This window comes from Vidua chalybeata, chromosome 2, assembly GCF_026979565.1.
Source record: "Vidua chalybeata isolate OUT-0048 chromosome 2, bVidCha1 merged haplotype, whole genome shotgun sequence".
Lineage (NCBI taxonomy): Eukaryota > Metazoa > Chordata > Aves > Passeriformes > Viduidae > Vidua > Vidua chalybeata.
In genome coordinates, this window is record NC_071531.1 from 61,902,099 (window position 1) to 61,924,623 (window position 22,525).

A 22,525-nucleotide genomic window follows, 5' to 3' on the forward strand; every position below is an offset into this window, starting at 1 on the left:
GATTTTGCGTATTATGAGTGCTTGATAGAAGGGCAAAACAAGCTTTACATTGCTGTTTCATGTATTGGCAACAAAACTACAAGATAAATCCTGAATGCAGATTTTTTATTATTGATGACAGTGTAATTGACAGCACAGCTGGATTTTTAGATCTTGTTGCATAGATCTAAATGACTATATAGATTATGAAGCAGTGGAGAGTCAGCTGCTATCTCTTTTTGCATTTCCTGTTGTATTTATGTGTTGCTCTAGGTTTCTCATTTTTTATCCATAACTCTTTCCAGTTCATTTCTGATATTAGATGTGGTGTGGGAAGAAACAGATGAGCACAGGTCTCAATGACGGCATCCTTGTACACAGTTTTTCAGAGGCAATCTTTGGGCACCTTGACTGTAAACACCATTGGCAAAGTTGTTTGGCAATGTTGCAGATCACTCCAAGATCAACTACAGAAGATACTGAGGCAAGGAAGAGAATAACATATACAACAATACTTCAATCTGTGATTTTTACAGTTTTAACATACTTCATCCTTAATTTTTTGGTGTCTACCTACTTTTCATTAGACTGAATTTGACATTCTCTTTCTCATGAAAGGCTAATATGTAGGCTTTTGAATCAAGAATATTTCTTGGTGAGGCTTTTCAGAACATAAGTCCTTTTCTCTCTCACCCACATTCATGTGACTCAAAGACAGCTAAAAACAGTTTTCACGTAACTAAGAGTTTACTCATGTGTTATGGACTTTTATCTACTTCAGAAATACAGTCTACAGTGAAAAGGAGAAACTTTAAATAAGGAGTTTGTTTCTTGTGGAAAGTTAAGAAGTATGTCATAATATGCTTAAACATCAGCCAGGTAAAATCCACCTTAGGCTACCTGCAAACCTATTTCTGACCCATTTTGTTGACCTAAGTTTATAAAATACTTCCCTAATTCACCTGTTTCTAAACAGAGAGTAAGCTTCAGAGTGACTTTTGGTGGGTAGCCAAAAGTTTGTTATGAGTTGGACTGAGACTCTCCTTGAGACTGGGCTTGCCTGCTGCTCATAGCTACAAAAGCTTTTGTGGCTTGGCTGCCTACAGCCATTGGGTGTGTGAGCATGACCTGGCGCATTCTTGTTTGTGGCCATTCCTGAAAGCCATTTGGTGGCATGCACCCCCTCCAGCTGACCACAGTGCAGTATCCATGGTAAAAGACAAATACATGGGAAGGAAATGATCTGGGTGTTTCCCTTCAGGAGGAGTGTTTAAGGTTAAGTGATGTTTAAGGTTAGCAAGGCTGCAAACACTGTTCTAAAATAAGGAAGGGCTGCCTTGGGAATCTCCTTTTTTGCACTGTGTGCTGTGTCAGCTATCCCTGTTACTTGTCAGTACACTGAATGATTACTGATTTTGTGTTGTCTTAATATGGCACACTGTAAGCTACTGTGGCTCAGGAGCTGTACCATGAGCAGTTCTGGCCTTTCTGCAGCAAAGATTGGGCTGCAAAGTGACGTGTCATCCCACGTACCTGACCTTCTTATAGACCAGAGTTTGCCTGAAGCTACCACTCATGTCAATATAAATTTGGGGTTTTTTTCAAACAAGGAAATAAAAGCAGTGGAATGCAGGGAAATGAGAAGATCCCCTGACTAAAATCTTGCTTTACCTTCTGCAGGGCTTTGTGGTTCATCATGCCTTACTGGTTTTCTCCTGGTGTCAGTGGGATAGCACAGTGGAGAAAGGTATCCGACAGAATAGAAATGATGCACTTCAGAGACTGAAGACAGTAACATGACCAAACTGTCAATAAATCAGAATGCTCCCTAGAAGGCTATATGCCAGGTGGCATTAGCCAAATGTATTCCCTGTGCCACCTTATTGTCTTCAGCGCAGAGATAGATTTGGCTCTTATTCCTTGGAAAACTAGTGGAAGATAATATTTTTATTTAACTTTTGGCAAGGCTTGTGACTGAGCTGTGGTGTGTTTTACGTGCTCTAGCTTTTGACATACACTTTTAATTATTCTTAATAAATTTAAATTGGAGCAAGCATCTTGAAATACTTAACTAAAATATAAGTTATAGCTTTGATCTGTGCCAACCACTGGAGGATTTGTTAACCCAGAACTGGAAGTAGGGGATGAAGACCTCTAAAATTAAATTAACATATATTTAACAAAAATAAATAAATTATGTTTGAGCATTTTTATGTCTTTAGCATGTCACATAAATAATTCATCATATTTTTTTCTGTACAGCTTATATTTTAAAATGGCTTTTCCACATAGATATCCTGTTATTTGTTTCCACTGCTCATAGGTATAGATGATAGTATATCACCCTGAAGTAAGTATTTGCAACTCTCAGCTCAGCAACTAATTGTCAATAGTTGTAAGAGTAGTACTATTTATTGCACACTGCAGAACAGTGAACTTTTGGATTTCTTTTAGTCCTTGTGTCTGCTAACTTTTCAGTGAATATAATAATGATTGTGCAAATTTCTTTGGTCTGCAACACCTAAGAAAGAGGGGCAAAATTGACACTGTCATACAGCAGGAAGACAAAAAGCCAAGAGGGCTACCCAGTATGCTGTATGACCCAGTACAGTACAGTAACTCCTAGTCTAGGGTTCTGTTCACTGTTAGATTGCCCAGATCTAACAGTCTGATTCAATTTTCATAAGCCTTACTCATTGTTTCCAGGAAAAAAAAAAACAGAAACAAAACCAAAACAAACCACCCAGTAGTGATGGCAGTACTGGAAATCTGATCTGCTGCACTCCTTAGCTGGAAGAACCATCTCCAGGGCCTTAATACCCAACAGATTTGTAGGAGTGTGGGTGGGGTCAGTGGGGATAGTTTTTCACAAAGCCTGTCCATGAGAATATTCTCAACATATAATGATAAATGCTGAGTTACTACAAACTCAGAGCGTATCAGTACTGCTCTAATTCTGTTTGGAATACCAAATTCATTGAGGATGCTCCATAAACACCAGGTCAATGCTGACAGAAGCAAGTGGATTGAACACAACCTTTCAGAACCACAGAGGGAATTTTGAAAAATGCCCTAAGACTGTGGATGAAGATCTTTTTACTCAAGGCCTGTAATCAACTTTGGTGCCTCTTCTGTAGCCTGACCTCGCTCCTCACAGATCATCTGCCACAGGAACTTGAAGTGTGCTAGAGGAGAGCAGAGTAGCTCCCTGGGCGTGTTAGCTGGTGGTACTAGAGAGAGAAACCCTGGGCTTGGCAGGGGACACACACACCCAAGGTGGTGGAGCAGAACAACATGAGGGGTGTTTGCACTCTCTGTTATTCTCAGCTGCCTTGTCTGGCTCAGCTCTGGGGGGAGAGCAAGGGCATTCTCCAAATTTAAGGTTGTTCTCCAAACAAACATGAGCAGTTTTGCTGGACACCTTTCTGCAGCACTTAGAACAGCTTGGCAGCAGTACCGCTGACAGATTAGTGCAATCTAATTAACTCCCTTAAAGCTTCTGATCTATAAGACTGCTACTCCTTTTACCTTGTGCTCCTTCTGTGTGAAAGTAAGATGTGCCTACAAGTAGAACATTCAGAAATCCTGAAGTTAATAACGTCCATCCTCCAGCATCACTGCTGTTAAATTATGCTGTCATTCTAGTGTATGTTGTGTGTGTGTGTTTTAATCCATCAGCAGTTGTACATTTTTCAAGTACAAATGCCCTAAAACTGTGGTTATTATTCATAAGGTTTCCAAATACCCTTCCTTTTTTCTTGTCCTGTCAGCCAGAACAGAATAAGCCATCATTAAAGGCATAATAAATTATACTGCTAATTAACAATATGATTGGTGCTCTGGAAACCTGCATTTTTTCTGCTGTTATTATTGGGAAAGAAGTTAAATGGTGAAATATCCAGCTCAGTCTCTCCGTTTTAGTCCCCTCACGGTCTGTCTGTACGCCTTAATATTCAATTTTCCTCTGTTCAAATAATTAATTAATTTTACAGAACCAATGCCATCTCTATGAGTGTAAGGTCTGGTATTTTCTCCCCATGCCTAATCTTTTAATTTGCTTGGTCTTGGGCTTTTTTTGGTTGTTTGCGTATTTCTTTTTTTAATACCATTGCTGCTGGTATATTTACACCAAGTTATATTTCTTTCTCACCAAATTTGGGTCATATTTGGATATCTTCAAGATGTTTTATCTAGACCTGTAAATTTTGCCATTTGCTGTTTTTGGGAGAATTAGATACCGAGGCTCTCAGCCAAATAACAAATGTCTTTACAGCTCTTGGTTTGAAACAACAGAATCCATTAGAGACTGTGATATTGAACCATATTGACCTGCACATCTGCAGAGGGCAATGCAAGGTTAGTGATGGTACGAGCCTTCCAGTTCTTTTTTGTTCTCCTGCAAGTGGGTGTTCTAAGCCTGAGAGCTGTGTCAGCTTTTACCTAGTCTGGACAAGAAATTGCTTTGCTGACCCATAAAACTTTTGGATACCTTAAAAGAAAATATTCATTTGAAGTTGGGTTCTGCAGTGTCAGGAAGGAAGATTCAAATTCTTATTCTGCATTATTCTTGCATCATTACTGCTTTCAGGTGTACTGCCTGTTTTGAGGTGAGTATTTAGGCTTCTTTTTAGAGCTCTGCCTGTACACCACAACTCACTAGATAAAGACTTTGAACTTGAGTCTCTTACAGAGCCCTTTGAGTGCTATGAATGACAATATTAACTGTCTTGCCTAAAAAGGAAAAAAAAAAGAAAAAATAACTAAAATGTTAGTGTTATTACATATCCCTTTTACAGCATAGGTTGTACTTAGGTCAATTCTTGCCAGAATTGAGTGAAAACATCAGCAAACCTTACACATCTCAGGAGATACTCTCAGGCTTATTTCTAGAACATTTCCTTGTTGGTGTCTAGACCAATCTCCTTCCTTATGTTTCTTAGGGGAAGGTCAAGATACAAATTGGCACAAAAGCTGCACACAAAACAAGTTAGAGGTATTTTCTCCAGTGCCAACACTGTGGAGACAAATGTTTGCACCCGTTTACAAGCAGTGATGTAGGGTTCTTCTGGAATGCTGGGGACCAAAATTAAGCAGAGTAAATTCAGGGTATGGCTTAATGGTAGAGCTAAGACCCATAAACCTGGCAGGCTGTAGGACTCAAAACATTATATGCCCAAGATAAGAGGCTTGAGTTCCTAGGCTGCCAGTGTTGTAAGTGAAAAGTAATCACTTTCTTCAGAAGGCAATGCATCACTTTGTACAGCCTGGAAACAGGAGTTATGAGAGTCCAGGGCACAGAAAGGTTCAAGAATGGCATCTTGCAACCCATCAGTTGTTCTCGCCCACTCTTGTTTTTCTGCCTTTAAACACTGAGCTATTAACCTGTCATTGAGGTAGGCACTATTGTAGCTTTTTATCTTGTATATTTATTTCAATAAAGCTTTAATATATTTTCCACATTTGGATGGTTTTGCTAACACCTTCTCAGAATAATTCCCACTCTGCATTTGTCAAGGCAACTTGTGCTAAAGTAATGCAATGAACAATGAGGTTTATGAAGAGCAGAAACTAGAACAGTTATTCAGGTAGTGAAGTTAGAGCCACAATATGGTTGTAGGAAAAAAAAAATGTCCTGTTCTGTGGCCTCAGAAAATTTTCTAATGTGTCTTTCCTAAAAGGGAAAAAATCCCTCTGTACACCCAGAATTTTTGAATAGCAAGCTGTCATATACACTTCCATTTATACTTTTTGTGGAAGTATCCACAAAATCTACTTCATGCCCTAGTGCAAGTAGTCAATTAAAAATATAGCAACCAGAAACTGACAAATTCTAATAATCAGTCCTGTGTCCTTCCTTGACTGGAAATAATATTTTCTTTTGTCTGTCCTTAATCTGAATATGTTAATGGAAATGGTCACACTTTCCAACACAATATTTGGGAACAGGTCTATCTTCTCAGGAGAACCATTGGTGTACCTTATCGGTGAAAACTAAAATGTCTTTCTTGGCCTGCTGTTTTACCATAATTTTTTGCTAGGATATTTTTGATTTCTTTTTTTCAGCATTCTTATATTGATTTTGAGATAGACAAGAATGAGACCAGTGAGTGTGGCTGTTGAAGTGTTATGTACTGCTTCTCAACCATGTCTAGTATTTGGTCTAGGTTACCTATACATCTGATTACTTGGGATTTTTTCCAAAAGAGAGAAAGAGCTTTGCAATTGCTTTGGGAAAACAAACAAACAGAAAGTGGCAGTTGAATCAAAGCTATAGGGTTATATCTCAGAAAATAGTACTAAGGTTGTGATACTGTCAGCATTGTGTTTGGCACTGTACCTCTCCTGAGCTTCCCCCAATAGATGCCTGTTTGAAGAAACTTTGATGGGAGCAGTTACAACTAAACCAGTGGTGGTATTAATGTTATTTTCTGGTAGTTCTTTTTGTCCTGACCAAAGCAGTAGACACTTTCATACTGTGATCAGAAAGTGCTACAAGCCGAGAAAAGGAATGGAAAGCAGACAATTTTGTTTAGAAAATGATGCCTTTTTAAGATAGGCTAGCAAGGCCTAAATAAACTAAACTAAATTAAACATCATGTTTATATTGTCAGGATAGATTTTTTTTGTCTTTATTTTAATTCTGCTGAAACAAATATTCTTTTCTTCCTGCCATTGACTGAAGAAGTGCAGAACCTCATTTGTATAAGCATATCTTGGCTAGGGTTATTTTCAGACACATGTACACTGCAGTGGTAACGTGGCTGGGTGTGCTTGTTCCCTACAGCAGGACTTCCCTCGTTTTAGTAACTGCAGTGAAACTTCTGCTGTGGGAATCTGATGTGCTGCCTTCTTTTAGTAGGCATCCACACATTTAGTAGGTGGACACCAAGAGCAGCTATGCAATCTGCCATGAGTCAGGTTTTCAATACATGCAGAATTCAGAGCAGAAATGGTTACAATGGAGTCACAGCATCTACCTGGGCACCTGTCTTGCTGAATGAGGTCACCTGGGAGGGGATTGTAGGACTAGTGTTCTGTGCAGTTTCCAGCAGTATCAGGTCATGTTTTACATATTCTGCTTCTTGTTTTCCAGTGCTTTGGTGTAAAGGTACAAAATCACACAAATTATTTTCAAGAGAGAGCCCTTAAATGCAACAGGCTGACAAAGGATAATATCTCTGCATAAGTGTCACAAATGAGGCAGACCAATTAAAACTCAGCAGCAAGGGAAAGGTGGCAATTTTGGAGATTTTCAAAGGTCAGGAACTGCTGATTCTGAATGGACAGTGCTAGAAACCTTGTATGTGTTTTCAGATATCTTGGCCAGGTTATGGAAACCTATTTTAAGCTTCCAAATGTACTTAGGCAGGAGAATTAAAATGCTTTGTTTTTCCCAAAGCTGCTGAATATCTCCTGCAGAGACTAGTTCAATTTGTCCTTCCTTGGTATAACAAGGCACATTTAGTTCAGGTTCCCAATGGTGGATGCCTTTAACCTCTCAGATCAGACTGTATTACTCATTTTCCCTGAGCCACATGCACCAAACATGGCATTGAACTGATCCAACACTCAGCAGTCTCCCCAGCAACTGAATACCCTGAGCTGGAAGGAACCATCTAGGATAATCGAAGAGATAGGTTCAAGCTGTGCAGGGGGAGGTTCAGGTTGGACATCAGGAAGAATTTTTTACTGAAAGGGTTGTCAAGCATTGGGACAGGCTGCCCAGGGAAGTGATGGAGTCCTCATCCCTGGAAGAATTCAAAAAATAAGTGGATGTGGCACATACTGCCATGGTTTTGTTGACATGGTGTTTTGGCTACAGGTTGGACTCTGATCTTGGAGGCCTTTTCCAACCTGAATGAGTCTATGATTAAATTAATGTTTTATATTAAAAAAAAAAAAAAGCATTTTCTCACTAAGTCTGTTAGAATTAGGGTTCTGCAAATTTCATATTTCAGTGGAAAAAATAACTATTGTTTTGTGATTACAAAAATGGGAAAATCTTTTAAATGTAGGGTTCCACTTATTCATCAATTTGTAAGCATTGTCACTCTTCATTGTCCTTAAAGTCTTTCACAGATTTCATTGACATTTGATTATCTGCTTTCTCCCTCTCCTGTAGTTATAATCAGTGAAATATATAAATATTTATTCATTAGTTCCCATTAGTTATTTGCCAGTAAGTTTAATATATGAGAAATAGCTGGGTGAAGAGATGAGTAAGATTTAAAAGCCTGAAAGAAGAATTACAAGTGGATAAAGTGAATTTGAAATTGTTTTGCTCCATATAATCTGCAGAATGATAATCCTCTGGTTTTGTAACATTTATTACTTCTCATACAGTAAAAACTGTGATGTTTACTATTCTTTGGAACAAGATTTATAGAGATGAATGATGAACCATGCTGTATGCAGAATACTATCTTCACTATTTATTGGACTGCCAAATTAAAGAAAAGTAAAATAAGACTATGATTTTTCAGCAAGAGTAGGTGCTAAATTTAAAAAGAAGGAACAACATCCAATCCCATGCTGTTTATACCACAGGGATTAATTATACTGAAAATCAACAAAAATGTAAGAAAGAATCAGCTTTCTTCTGGCTCATAACAGCTTGTCTATGTGATGTAAACTGTGACAATGGCAGCTGTACTGTCACTGGGGGCATCTAACAAGGAAATAAGAGACTTTGTAAGCAGGAAACAAAGACAACCTGGCATTCCCTCTTACTGAGGCATACTGGTTCCCTTTAATTTTTACATAGCCACAGAAACCAAGCCGAATAATAATCCAGGAAATCATAGGTTATGCAGTACAGAAAATAAAGCAATCTCCTATCTCTGTAGGTCTTTGGGATGCCCTTTTGTGCACACACCCATCCCCTGGTCAACACCTCTGAGTGTGTCCATCCATGCAAACCATTTGATAGAAAAGAACTTCAAGATCATTTTCCATTCCATTCCCCTTGCAACAACTCTCTGCCAGTGCAATTCCCCAGGGCTAAGCAGAAGCATATAGCAATTAATCCCAGAAGTGGCTTGATAGACAGTATAGATTGATAGAAACTCCCTGGATGATATTGAGCCTAGATGGTCACACCCCCAAGCTCTCAGCCCTATTTAACAGTGTGACATTAGGGTTTTCTTTCAAAACCAGTATCACCTGGTAATTTCTCAGATTTAGGTGAACCTTCATGCCTTCTACCTGAGAGTGAACAGAATGTGTACTGCTACCACATCTCCAAGTTCCCCTTTCTCTCTAAAGCGATAGTCAGTGAGGGACTTCGAGACCTTGAGGAAAGTCAGAGTAATAGGAGCCAAATAACACCATATCCCAGCATAGGTTTTTGTTTTGACAATCAAGAGTTTCATTAATGAGGAAGTTTTGTTCTTGTTTTATAGTGCTACTTTGTTGCTACTTTAACCCTTAACAAAAAGATTCATTGTTCTTCAGAAATTCTGAGTTTTCCAGAGATGCTATTCCAGCTGACTGCAAAGGGATATACAGATAGGAAGTGAGAGTTTGTGAAAAATAACAAGGGCAGAGATCTGTTTAAGATCTGTACACTACCTGGGTCATCTGTAATTTTTAGATGGAGTCATTTTGTGACTAATATCTGCCATGTTCAATCCTTCCAATTTGTATAAACTTTGGTTATCTCAGAGCCTTGCATCACATGGCAAGAAATATGTGCATAGTCCTAGTGTAAGAAAATATCTCAGTTTGGTTGTTTTTAATAAACTTTGGGTTTAGAGGAAGGCAGCTTGTTTTCCTAAAACAAGAGACATGTTTTCCAAGAATGGCCAATTCATGTTCAGCATCTGTTCACAGGTGTTAATACAGCAGTACCTCATCCATCTCCAATTTCACCCTGGGGCAGAAGTGGCTCTGGTCAGCCAGACATCTACACTGTGGTTGACTTCACCTAGCTAGTGATCACCCTGCTTCACTGTGCAGTCCATGGAGAGAAAGAAGCTGGCCAGGAGCTCAGCTCAATCTATGCAGGCACCTGAATTAGGAGGAGCTGCACTAAAAGCTGTACTGTAAAAGCAGTGAGCTGTCTCTGACAGAGACCTATATTGTAGGCATATAAAACCCGATCAAATTATTCCACCCTAGAATTCTGTACTTCAGTGTTGCCTCAAACTTTTGAGTTACTTGAATTTAATTAAAACCCCACTATGGGCTTGGCTGAATCCTTTGTATTGTACTTTCTGTCCCCGAGTCCCACACCCAGTGAATCCCCAGATGGAGTTTTCTTTGACTGACTTTGTCTTGTTTACCCAGTTCAGATGTGTAACATATATTTTTCCAAATCACTACACAAGTATAAGTATTTGCTATAAAATAAGATTTATTTTAACATACCTTAAGTTTAAGGTCTCTCTGTTGCTGGGGTCAGTTGTCTATTTTCTGTTTCTTAACCAGAGATAAGCAACAGCTGTGAGCACTGGAAGGCTTATTCCCCATTCTTATACCAAAGACTGGGCAATTGCTGAAATGGATTCAGACTTCTTACTGAAGGATCAAGCTTTAAAGCTCAAACAAGTTGTCCATTTGCTATTATTTTTTTAGATTGGAGTATTTTCTTATTTTGTTTGAGATAGAAAAATCTGTGTGCTTATAGTAAGACCTGCTTTTGGTACCAAACAAAATCAGGAAATGCAGAGAAAAGTAAAGCTAAAATAAAATCACCAGTGCCATTGTTGCTAATTGGTATCCTTGTTAGCAAGCTCAGCAGAGATGCCAGAAAATTAATGTATATATACAAGGACACAGGAGTAGACTTGAGCCCATAATTTACAATGAATAATTTATTCAATTAATTTAGCCTGCTTTTCTTCTCAGCAAAACAGATTACAAATTTCTTAAATTTATTCATTATTCAGAAGTGTTCAATAAAAAATACTTATTGTTTTCATTGATTACAAATATTGTAGTACTGAATTTGGTTGTTAAGTTTAATAGAAGAAATTGAAGTAGCACACTTTCTTTCACTTTTTTTTCTCCTCCCACTAATTGGATGGCCAAGTGAGCACTTAGGGCTCACACATGTGCCAGTGGGAATTTAAAGTTTCCTGTCAGCAGATATTCAAAATACACAGTTATAAAGTTACTTTCCAAGGAAAAAAAATTACCTTTTTTTAACTTTTTTTTCTTAGCCAGGAAGGGTCAAAAGCAGTGGACACCCAGCACCGCAACACTAAGGGTAGTTCTGCTCTAGTGTTATAAGTGTTACAGAAGCATATTCATTAAAAGAACAAAAAAAATGTAGATTTTATTCTCTTTAAAACCGCAAGTCTGTCTTGGGGGGACAGATGCCCAAGCTGTGTTGTAATTATTTATGGGGTGTTTTCATCATGGCTATCAAATCAGGCAGTTTTTTTTTACTCTCCTCAGGCTTCTCCTTTCCCCATTCTTTTAAAGTTTATAAATGTTTTGGAGTTATTTTAAGATTTTTTTGAAACTTAAGGTTACTGGCTTAGCAAATTAGCTTCTGCCACACCCTAGCAAATGCCTGCAGTTCCAGCAAAAGGAAAGCACCATGAGAAAAGACGAGAAAAGAGAGGAAGAATTTGCAGTTGTCTATCCTGCAATTCTTAGCCAAAGATGAATTTCACACTACAGGGTGTGTTGCACTGGAGGTGCAGTGACACATCTGTAAAAATAAACACCAACTACTGATACTCTTGAAGAATGAGCCCTGTGAGGAGTGGTGCAATGGAGCGTGAGGCCCTGGGCGCTCAGCTTCCCCCTCCAACACCTGCTCCAGCTGCTCCCATAGCTTTTGGGTAGGGAACCCACAGGAAGGGCTCTCTGACAGGATTTCAGCAGACCCCAAACCCTCACAATCCACATGCCTTCCCAAAGCTGCCTCTCCTCCTTCTGCTTGTTTCCAGCTCTGTTGTGGGAGCAGTAGGAGTCCAGCATGGAGGGGGAGCCACGCTCTGCTGAATCCATCCTGCTCCCAGCTATGCCGATTAGCAGCAATATCAGGTGCTTGGTATCCCACCGATACATCATTCTGCAGCCCAGCAGGCAGGCAGAATTTGCAGCCATGGCAATAGTGGCAGCTGGGTTATTACACACAAACCCAGTGTTCTGTTAGTCTTTACTGTGATTTTTAAGCAAATTTGTTTTTACTGTATTGGTGCCCTTTTTTTGTGTGTGGCGTGGTCAAAGCAGGACTTATTCTTCGCAGCAGTGAATATCAAGTCAGTATTGCAAAGTGATCATTGGGAGGTTTTTTTTGATTTTTCTCACTCTGTCATTAGGGTTTGCTCAAACTGGTTCTTTTACAGGCTACACTTGGCCAGTCAAGAAACTGAAATTAATACTGTGACCTGTGTTTAGTAAAAGCAATTGGAAATTCAAAGTTGGCTTTGAACAAGGAACAGCATGCAGGCAATGCAGCAGACAGGTGATGAATCTCACTGAATATTAGTGAATAATGAATATAATTTTAGGAGACTCATGGCCTCTTAGTGGACATCAACAAGAATCGTAAGACATTGCTAAGAACATTTTGCATGTATGTTCCTAGAACTAAAAGCAGATCTTGACTTAAATAATGAACTCTTCAAACTAGATGAATGCTTATTTGCTAGGAGAACTGCAAAGAAAGGATCACCTTTCTATCTTTCACCCTGGAGTTTTTTTAAGTGAATGCCAGCCTGCAAAGATGTAAAATAATGGATACTCATCCTTCTCAGATATTTTATCATCAAATGTAGCACCTTTGGTAAAGGAAGAGATAAAATGTAAGAACAAAGAGAAGATACCATAAGGCAAAGGCTACCAGCAGTCACATCAGACTCTGAAATTACATCCAAATTTTATTAAAGAGAAGAAAATAATAAAATATAAATAAGGCAGTGCAAATGAACTTGTAAGAATTACTTGGCACCTCTAAAAAAGCTAAAAAGAATTCTTGAATAGTCTCTGTTAGGTGCAGAACTACTTAAAGATATTCTGCCCAAGAAAAGCTTGACTTTATTTTTTCCATTTTTTCCCCTTTCTTCCCTTTTCTTAGTCTTTAAGAATGATCTGAGTACTTCAAAACACGATTATAATAGACATATTTTGTGAACAGTAATTCATGATGCTTTTCGTACTGTAATTTTAAGTGGGCTGAATTTTTGGTCAAATAGCATGGTTGCTTTTGGAAGGCAAAAAGCCATCAGACCAGAAGGGCTTGCATCAGATACAGCTTCTAGCTTTCCTTCCCTTTACCTTTCCATCTTTGATTCAAAATTAAAAGGTATCAGACCATGAAAGAATGGTACCATGTTCAACTTAAAATTTTTATAATTTTTCTCCCATCTGACATAGGTATCCTCATTCAACAGGGCCAGGGAAGTCTGAATCCCATCTGGTTCCATGTGAGTTCACATCAGATAGAAGAAGCAAAGAAACATGTGACAGCACAAAATAGTGCATCATTTTACCTCTAGATGTCATGGGTTTACGTGTGACATTTTTGGATTGTTAATAGAGAAATACAATATCTATTGGAAGAACTTGAATAATGCCCAAACATTGCACTACTTTTGCTAATATCTAGCTCACCTGGGCAGAATGCTGCATTTAAAACAGTCCTGTACTCTGCTGAGTGTAAATGTCCACAGCATGAGATGGGTAGTAAATAAAAGATTCCTGACTTTCAAGGAATTTACTACTGTTACCAAAAGTGAAGTACCTAGCACAAGGATCTTCTAGTACTCTGGAAGTATAACAATCTCCTAGGAAATTAATGCAAAAGATCTCATTTGCTGAAAATTTTTGATCTTCTTAATACCATCCCCATGTTCACAGGCTTGAGTCAAAACCCATTGATATTTTTCCAAGGGTAGAATGGGAATGCTAGGAATATTTCCAAGTTCAGGTGGGACATCTTGTTTCTCTTTTTTCTCTATTTGCAGTTCACGAGTTTTCTGTGACTCTCAGTTAAGTTTTTAAAATTGTGGACTCTGATTGAAGAACAAAAAGGGTGAAACAGTTTGGGGGTCGGCACCCTGTGAAGTCTGCGGGAGTTTTGGATCATGGATATTGGATGAGTCCATACATAGTATAAATCACTTTATTGTGAATGATTATTTTTCCCCAAAGTCTTGACCTGAAATTAATAATATTTTGCACAATTGACTTATTAAAAAAAAGTTGTATTCATTTCTTGTTTACTAGTTTGCATATTCCTATTTCTTCTACAGGGAGTTCAGAGCATTCACACTGCAAGTCGTGCAGCTCAAAATTCTCAAGAATTAGTATTATCACTAATGGATGTTTGGACAGATTCTTTGTTGCTTCATTTCCTGTGCTCAAGTATATTTACAAGAAACATCTATTTTTGCTTCAGTCTTCTCATTGCAGCTTCCTTGCCAGTCACACGTATACATGTAACAAAAATGCCTTTTTCATGTCCCCTGAGTGGTACCATATGCTGACAAAACCTTATTAAATTCACAAGTCATATTTCACTGGCTATTTGCCCTTCAATTTAAAAGAGACTTGTTAATAAATACTCCTCAACACCACTACTTTCAATCTCCCAAGGAAGCCTCAGATGAACTGTTTTCAACAATTCCATGATTCCTGAATTAATTACCAGGCAAAATCTCATGGATTGATGCAAAAATCTCTTTTCTCAGGCACATTTTTATTCTTTTTGTTTGCCCCTGCTGGCTTTCCTCTGTAAACAGCCTGCAGTGACTCTTTGCAGTCTAGATTTTGCTGTTCTTTTAGGAGCTTTAAGGCACAAGTGCCCAGAGTTGGAAAAGACTGACATTTAAAAGGTCTTGACATCATTCAGGGGATTTTCCCCTGGTATCGGACAAGTGCAAGTGCTCTGGATAATGGGGCCATTGTGCCCTGCCACTTCCATGTCGGCTCTGGTTCGCATTACTGCAGCCCCCTCCTGACAGCTCGGCTTAAAAGGGCATGAATTCAGGCCAGGTATTATTAGGGCTGAGGCCTGCTATGACTTAATAGAGAATAGAAATCTTCATCACTAGCACACAGATGTGTGGGCTGAAGCATAAGTACCACTTGCAGTGAAGTAGTACAGCTCCCGGGTTCCAGCAGTGTGTGGGTAGCCTGTGTGATGGATCCTTTCCCTCAGTCGTTCCTCGGAAGTTTGTTTGGTCACACATTCCCATGGGCTGGTCAGCTGGAGTGCAGCTACAGCTGGCTCTGTCCTCTCTTTCCCACTTCTACAGCCCTCCCTTGCACACCAGTTTTCTTTCACTTCCTCTCTGACTGCTTTCTTTGTCTCCTCATCCAGCTTTGCATGCTGCCCCTCCTGGCTGGAACAGCTTCTCCCTTCATACATGCCAAATTCCTTTCTTCCTCACAAATATCTGAAGATGTGGCTGCTCAGTACAGCATCCAGCTCAAGTGCCACTAGTACCATGCCTGCCTGTGTCAGCACTGCACTGGCCTTGCCAATTTGGTAGAGAGGGATTTCTTTATCTTGCCCCACAAAAAGATCTCTATCTTAACACACATAATATTTTAAAAATCATAAAATAAATAAAATTTTCATAAAATTTTTTCTCTTACTCAGTACATGAAAAAAAAATTTCGTAAATTTTTTTCTCTTACTCAGTACATGATTATAGAGTGCTGCTCAGATTACTGAATTTGTGATTAGGAAGCCCACATTCAATCCCTAACACATGAAACAGCAATGACGTCACCCTATAGGAAAACTTCAAGCATCTCACACTGAAACAAAATCTGTTATATCCTGAAGTGCTCTGAGGCAGAATAGCTAGTGTTAGCTGTAGCAGCCACACAGGCTTGGAAAGGTCTCTTTCCAGCCTTTTTATTTTAGGACTTCTTGATTTGTCATTTTCACAATTAAACACTCATCATATTCTTCAATCCCAGCCCTGATGCTTGCTAAGAACCATCAGAGCTATCTGTTATGAGAAACAGAGTATGAAAAAGCAACTGATACTTGTGGTGTTGGATGCACATAGGTTACCTTCCATTGAGTACTTTGTTCACAACTTTGTCACTACAAAGTATGCCATGACATCAGCTCAGAGATGAATCAGCTCAGAACTTAAATCAGTAGGATAAGAGAATACAAAAAGAAGATGTAATCCCAGGCTCAGAGAAATCAAAGCTTCTGCAGCTTCAGTAGGAGAATGACATTCAGTTGCTTCTATTGCAACTTGTGATAGAAACAGGTCAAATAGCCACGTTATAAGACAAACAGAAGGGAAACATAAATAGTAAGCCCTGTAGTGAATTTGCATTTGTTGCTTTAACAAAAGCAACAACAAAATATACCTGTGCCACTTGTTTGTGTCTGCCCACTTTTTGAAGCAATTTCCCATATTTTTTATGTCACTAATGATAACCCTGATAAAGGTATGGATGGGGTTGACAGGTCTAAAGATGCAGTGGTAATGCACTACAGCTACTAAAATATGGTGTCATGGAGATTGGCTAAAAGAGGCTTGCAGCTGATGGTGTTTTGGAGGTTGAGTCTATGAACTGCTGAAAGTTTGAGCTAGGAGATGAGCATCCACAGGGTTCACCAAATTGACCTGAGGATTCTAATCATTTCATTGGGCTCAGATTATTAGTTTGGTGCTTATGCAGTTTGTGCGTTTGCTCTTTCTGGCAGCTTGTGTTGGGGAAGGATAGAGGAAGTGAGAAATAGCAACATCAGAAGGCCTGAAAAATGCATTAGTTAACTTCTTGTTTCCTTGACAGCAAGACCTTTTGCAATTTAGAAAACAAAAGTTAGCATACAGTCTTTTGCAGGGATTTGTTGTGCATCCTAGGATATTCTCCAAGGGATAGCACACTGTGTGGGGGCAGGCAGTGCTGGATAACATCCAGCACTTTCTCCCTCCTCCCCTCCTACAGCTGGAGCTCTAGGCAGGCTGTGCAGCAGGTGCGCTATGCTGCATCTCAGTTGAATCAGGCTGCTTTCCTTCTTAATGAATCTTGTTAGTGGAGTGGTTTATTTTACTTTATCTTTTCATGAGGAGGAACACTTGACTTGGTGTTATGAAGCAACATGTCATTAATCAATCTGATTGCTGGAACCTGCTCAGTAAAATGAGAATACTTGGGAATAGTTAAAGTAACAGTCTATAGCTGGGTGTTGGAATGTGTGCACACACATACAAAGGCCTTTTTAGCCCAGCTGCAGGGACTGACGGGCATCTGAGCTACAGGTGTCCATTTTCCTCAGACTAATTTATCAGGTGTACAGTATAGGGAATTTTATTTTCATGGTCATGCACCAATCCAACGTCAAACAGTCACACTGTACTTAGTCACCTAAGGATCACCGAGTATGTTTAAATAATAATTAAATTTTGCAGCACCTTTTGTGAGGTTGGATTATTTTTTGTGTTGAAACTTTTCCTATTTAAACAAATACATAGGCTGAGATTAAGGAGTTTACTGGAAGTCATGTAAAGAATCACTGAGGGGAGAAAAACCAAAACACTTGTCCTTGAATCCTTTCTGTAACCATTAGGTATTTCCTAGTTGCTGTATAGGCAGCCTAGAGAGATCCAGGCTTGACAAGTCATGTAGTAATCTAAAAACACAGAAGACAAGTTCCACCTGCCAAAGATCCCTGTCTTACAGTTCTTCTAAAGTTTAATCTAAATCCATTAAGTTTAATTAATTAATTTAAGTAATTTAGCTTCATTAATTCCTAAACTAAATATTGATTTCAGAATTTTAAAGTCAACTTGAGGGTAATTTTAGCTTGATTCATGTCTACTTTTGTACAAATATTGGCTGCAATTCTATTATGGAAAACTGTGTAACTATTCCAGAAGTGTTTCTAGATGACCTTATTACAACTGCAGATTTTGAAATATTGCTGTAAAATACTGACGTTCTGGGGAAAAAGCTTTCTCTCTTTCATTAGGCAAAATTCCTGTTGGCTTTAATAGGAATTTTAACTGAGTAAAGATCACAGGCGATCTTTAAAGATCCTAGAGATCACAGAAAATTGTGGTCTTTTTTAAAGGTAAAAGATTTTTCATCAGCAACAATGGTGCTCACCCTTTTTGGGTTCTTTTTCTTTTTTTCTTTTTCTTTCTTTTATTTTTTATTCTCTTAGTTGAAATTGAAAGAAATGCCTGAGCCGGCTTCTCCTGTAGACTTAGTTACTCACAGAGATAAATGGATATCTAAGAGAAAAAAGAAAAAAGAAAGAACCTAATTCATTTGTTGGGTTTTTTTTTCTCAAAATCTGCAGTATTATACTGTCATCATTGCTATTATTGAAAAGCTAAAAAACAACAAACAAACTCTCAGAAGTCCAAACCCTTCTGGTATTCAAATACTAAAGTGAATCAGGCCCCTTAAAAAAAATAAAAAAAAATCTTTAAATGAATTTGTTCCATTCCACCAAAAGCAGAAATATTTTCATCCATTTCAGTATTGTTTTTCTTAGCATGAAGATCTCTGTCATCTAGAATACAAAATATTCAAAAGCTTATTGAACACAGCCAGAAACCTCCGTTGCTATTGTTCTTGAAAATACAGTAGACCTAGTCTTGAGAGGGTCTGAGTGCCCACAGTTTCCTAGTCAGGTAAGGATTTTATGAAGCACATTTCCCCTCTCCCACAGGCTCCTAGCCAACTTATTCCCTTCTGGTTGTGATGAGATAAAACCACCTTAGCCTGTGGGTCAAGTGTGATGCTGGCCAGCCTCTGTGGCATTGCTTTTCTGCCTGGCCATGGAAATCAGTCTTGACATAGCTGAGATATTTTCTACAACACATAGAAATTAGGGTGGTTTTCTCCATCAGGAACTAAATACTTGCACTGTTGCTCAACAGAATGAAAGCAAACTTACATGAATGTTATGAAACATAGCCTGTATTTTCATGAAATTAAGATTACAAGGTAGTTTATCACTAGCTTCATCTAGAGCAATTGCTCTTCTCTAATCTTTGAAATTCAAATAAACATTTCAGTCACCAGAAATCTGCCTTATTGTAAAATATCACCAATACCTATTCATCCTGAAGATTATTCTCTTTTTCACTTACCTCTACAGATAAACTGTGCATGTAATTTGTACATGGAACTACTTCTAAAGTATGTGATTATGAATGTTAAACTGAAGGAAATGGCATGTGTGTTTTTGGAGAGTATATACTCTTGCAGACCCACAAAACATGGTGTTTTAGCTGCACACACCATATTTCTCTGCTCAAAGCACCTTCTCAGCACCCATTATATAGCTATATATCACAGAGGCTTACATCCAAAGGCACTGCACAATTATCAGTGTATGTATTGCCTGAGCTTTTCCATGTTCGATGAGTGATAAGCAAACAGCATAGCCTGATTTTCTCAAAGGTGTCAGAATCACACAAAATATACTCGCCAGTCCACTGGGTATCCATCCTTTGAGTTTAAGAAGTAAGAAATTACAATAATGAAGAAAATAATTAGGTTGCGGCATGGCAACCTTCCAAGCAGTTATGATAAACCAGCATTCTTCGCTGCTTGGGAAGTTAAACAGAATTGTGCATTGTTCTAAAGCAGCTGAGGAGTGGTTCCCCAGGTTGTCTCTTACAATAGTATTTTAAGGAGGTATAATACAATCTAGTATTGCTTTCATTTAAATTAGCCTAAAATGCAAAAGCATGTACTGATTAATTTTCCAGAGCTGCAGCTAAAAAGTAAATATTGCCAAGGTGAAGGCAAAATGGCAGCTTTTAGGGAAGAGTTCTTTTGTAAAGGAGAAATCTTGAGTCTGAATATTTCTTTGTTATAAACTAGAAACAAAATAATTCTTAATTACTTACTTTAAATAACTGATTTATTGTTACTACATATTAATTTCAAAGTCATCGTTCATTATCTTTCTTCTTCATTGTGAGAAATGAATGGTAAACACTTCAGTGCAATGGCACCATATTGGAAAAGAAATAATGTTTTACCTCTGAGACATGTTGGCCTAAAAGCTCGTGCTTGTTTCCAGCATGGTCCTGGAGAGAGTGGAGTTTGAATGGCAAATGTGACTATTCACTCGGATTATTTTGGGACCAGGCTCTGGGGTTCAGTTTTACTGAGGGTGGGAGCAGAGTGCACCATGCTTTCTTGGCCAGGTCCTGTCAGGAATCTCAGATAAGGCACTTTGTGGGAGGTCACAGGAATCTGTGGGAATTCCAGAAATTTTAGTATATATGACGTATACACATATATTGTACATGTGCTGTTCAGGAAGTGTTTAGGACTTTTGGAATTAAAATATTCCTTGAAATATATACTGCATCCCTTTTGTCCCTCTCCTTTAGATGCATCAGGATGCAAAACAGTTGCTATAGAGACTATTTAAAATGGAGGAATGAGGTGGGGGGGGAACAGCATAAAATCTGAAAGCTGGTGGGCAATTTTTAGGTAACAGGGACACAGTGGCAATCCACTGAACAGCCCAAAATAAATGAGGAGGCCACTAACCTTCCTACATATTGTGAAGCTTTCATTCTCCCTACCTGTGTTGAGAGGACATGCTGTGGCTCTGACTTTTAGTAGTGAGAATTACTCACCTGATGAACTGTAGCAGGGGAAGAAGGAACAAGTACTTCCCCAGAACTTCAATCATGCCTTAGGCCAGTGGGGATGCTGATCATTTTGTTGTAGGTTGAAATTATAACACATCTGCAGTCTTGCCAGAAAAAGGGGTAAAGATCTTCAGTGCCTTTTGAAAAAAGGATGACTGCAGGATGGAATTTCTTGCATCTCTTTGAATCCCCTTCTTAGCTAACAGTATTGGAAAGATACAGACTTGAACTCTTGAAATTTTCTGTGAGTCTGCCTTTGCTTCAGTACAAACTGGATCTAATCCAAAGTCTTTCCAAGTTGATACAGAGCACCCTCATAACAGCTTCAGTGGACTTTAGAGCAAGGTATATATATATATATTCCTAAGACCTTTAGCATGCATTAGGTATTATTTTTCTCCTTAACATCCACTGTTCATTAGTGAATGTTAGTGTTCTACTGGTAATGGTTGGCTTTATTTCACTTTTAAAGATATATTCAGGAAATTTTTTCCCCATTTCAAATTAAAGGGAAGCTGATCCATTTCCATGTTTAAATTTACAATATTCTTATGTATTAGGTTATGTTTTCAGGATCCTTTGATTTCTACCCCCCTCCTTTTCCATGATCCTACAGGATGCTCATCAATTTCTAACTTGATAATTATACTTGAAGTTATTCCCAACCAAGCTTTTAGCTACAAAAGCAATTAGTATGATCAACATTGCCAAGGAACCTTCCTTTCTTCTCTCTTTTGCATATTTCATTGTTGTGATTCTAAAGATTTGTATTTGCTCCACTGAAAATTCTTTTGTGTGACAAGAATCATATATGTAAGGAAGGAGTGTAAATTTTTGTCAAGGAGGGAGGGGGAAAGGATTTCAGGAATTGTTCTCTAATTATATCTGTTGCAGTGAATTACTTAATATTGATTTCTGTCTTCAGAACTGCATATTTATGGACTGGCATACAGAGGCATAAGGCTCATTTATACAACACTTATGTTTTCCCTCAATAATAGGAACAGCATTATTATTGACTTGATGATTTTTGCTTTCAAGTGCTTTTATTCTTCTCATTGCTTAGCTGCTATTCATTGGTTTCCTGCTGGTCCCTGATGTGAAAAAAAATAGAAGAGAAAATTATAATTGGAGACCAATTTGGTATCCAAAGCAGCCTCACAGTACTCCCTTTATTAACACATGGGTATTATGTTTTGAATATTTCATATCATAGGTCTGGATAGTACAAATTAATGTTCCCTATTTTTCACTGTATCAGAGCATCATGGTCTGAGAGAATATTTTGTAGTAAGTGAAATTATGGCTGTTTGGGTTATAGACAAGTATTTATTGTCATCCTGGTACTGCCACCTGGAATTTAGTGAAAATCTGCATGCAGTTATTAATTCACAGGTGAAGATGATGACTAGTGCTTTTCAAACACAAGGAAGTCAGCTGTGCTGTAGGGGTGTGTTGGGAGGATACTTGCAGTGAACTCAAAGAAAATTTTGGAGGTATTTTTCAAGGCACAAGGCACTAACAGAGTGATGCCTCTTATGGAGTAAGTTTCTTTTTCTAGAAGATGAACAGAAGCTGGGCACATAAAACAGAAAAAGAAAAGTGTTAAGATCACTGAAAGACTGAAGAGTTGACTTAAAAGGATTAAAAGGCTAGCAGGATAAAGTCTAAGAAGGATCTGGCTGCTCCTTATCTTCATGAAAAAAAGTGCAAACCACCAAAGGAAAAAGACAATGTAGATAGAGGACAAGGTGACATCATTTAGCTGTGAATCATGGTTTAGGCTTGGAATCAGGTTTCTACCCAGTGTAGGAAATAGAGTACTGGAAGTTGAGGCCTAAATGCATTTACGTGAGTTCTCAATAATGTCATGAATGGGTTATGTGATCTGGCTGGCTGCAGTGGAGAGGAGGCTGGCCTCAGGAAGCAGCACCATGGATCCTGTTTGCCAAATACTTAGTAACTGTAATTTCCATGAAAAACAT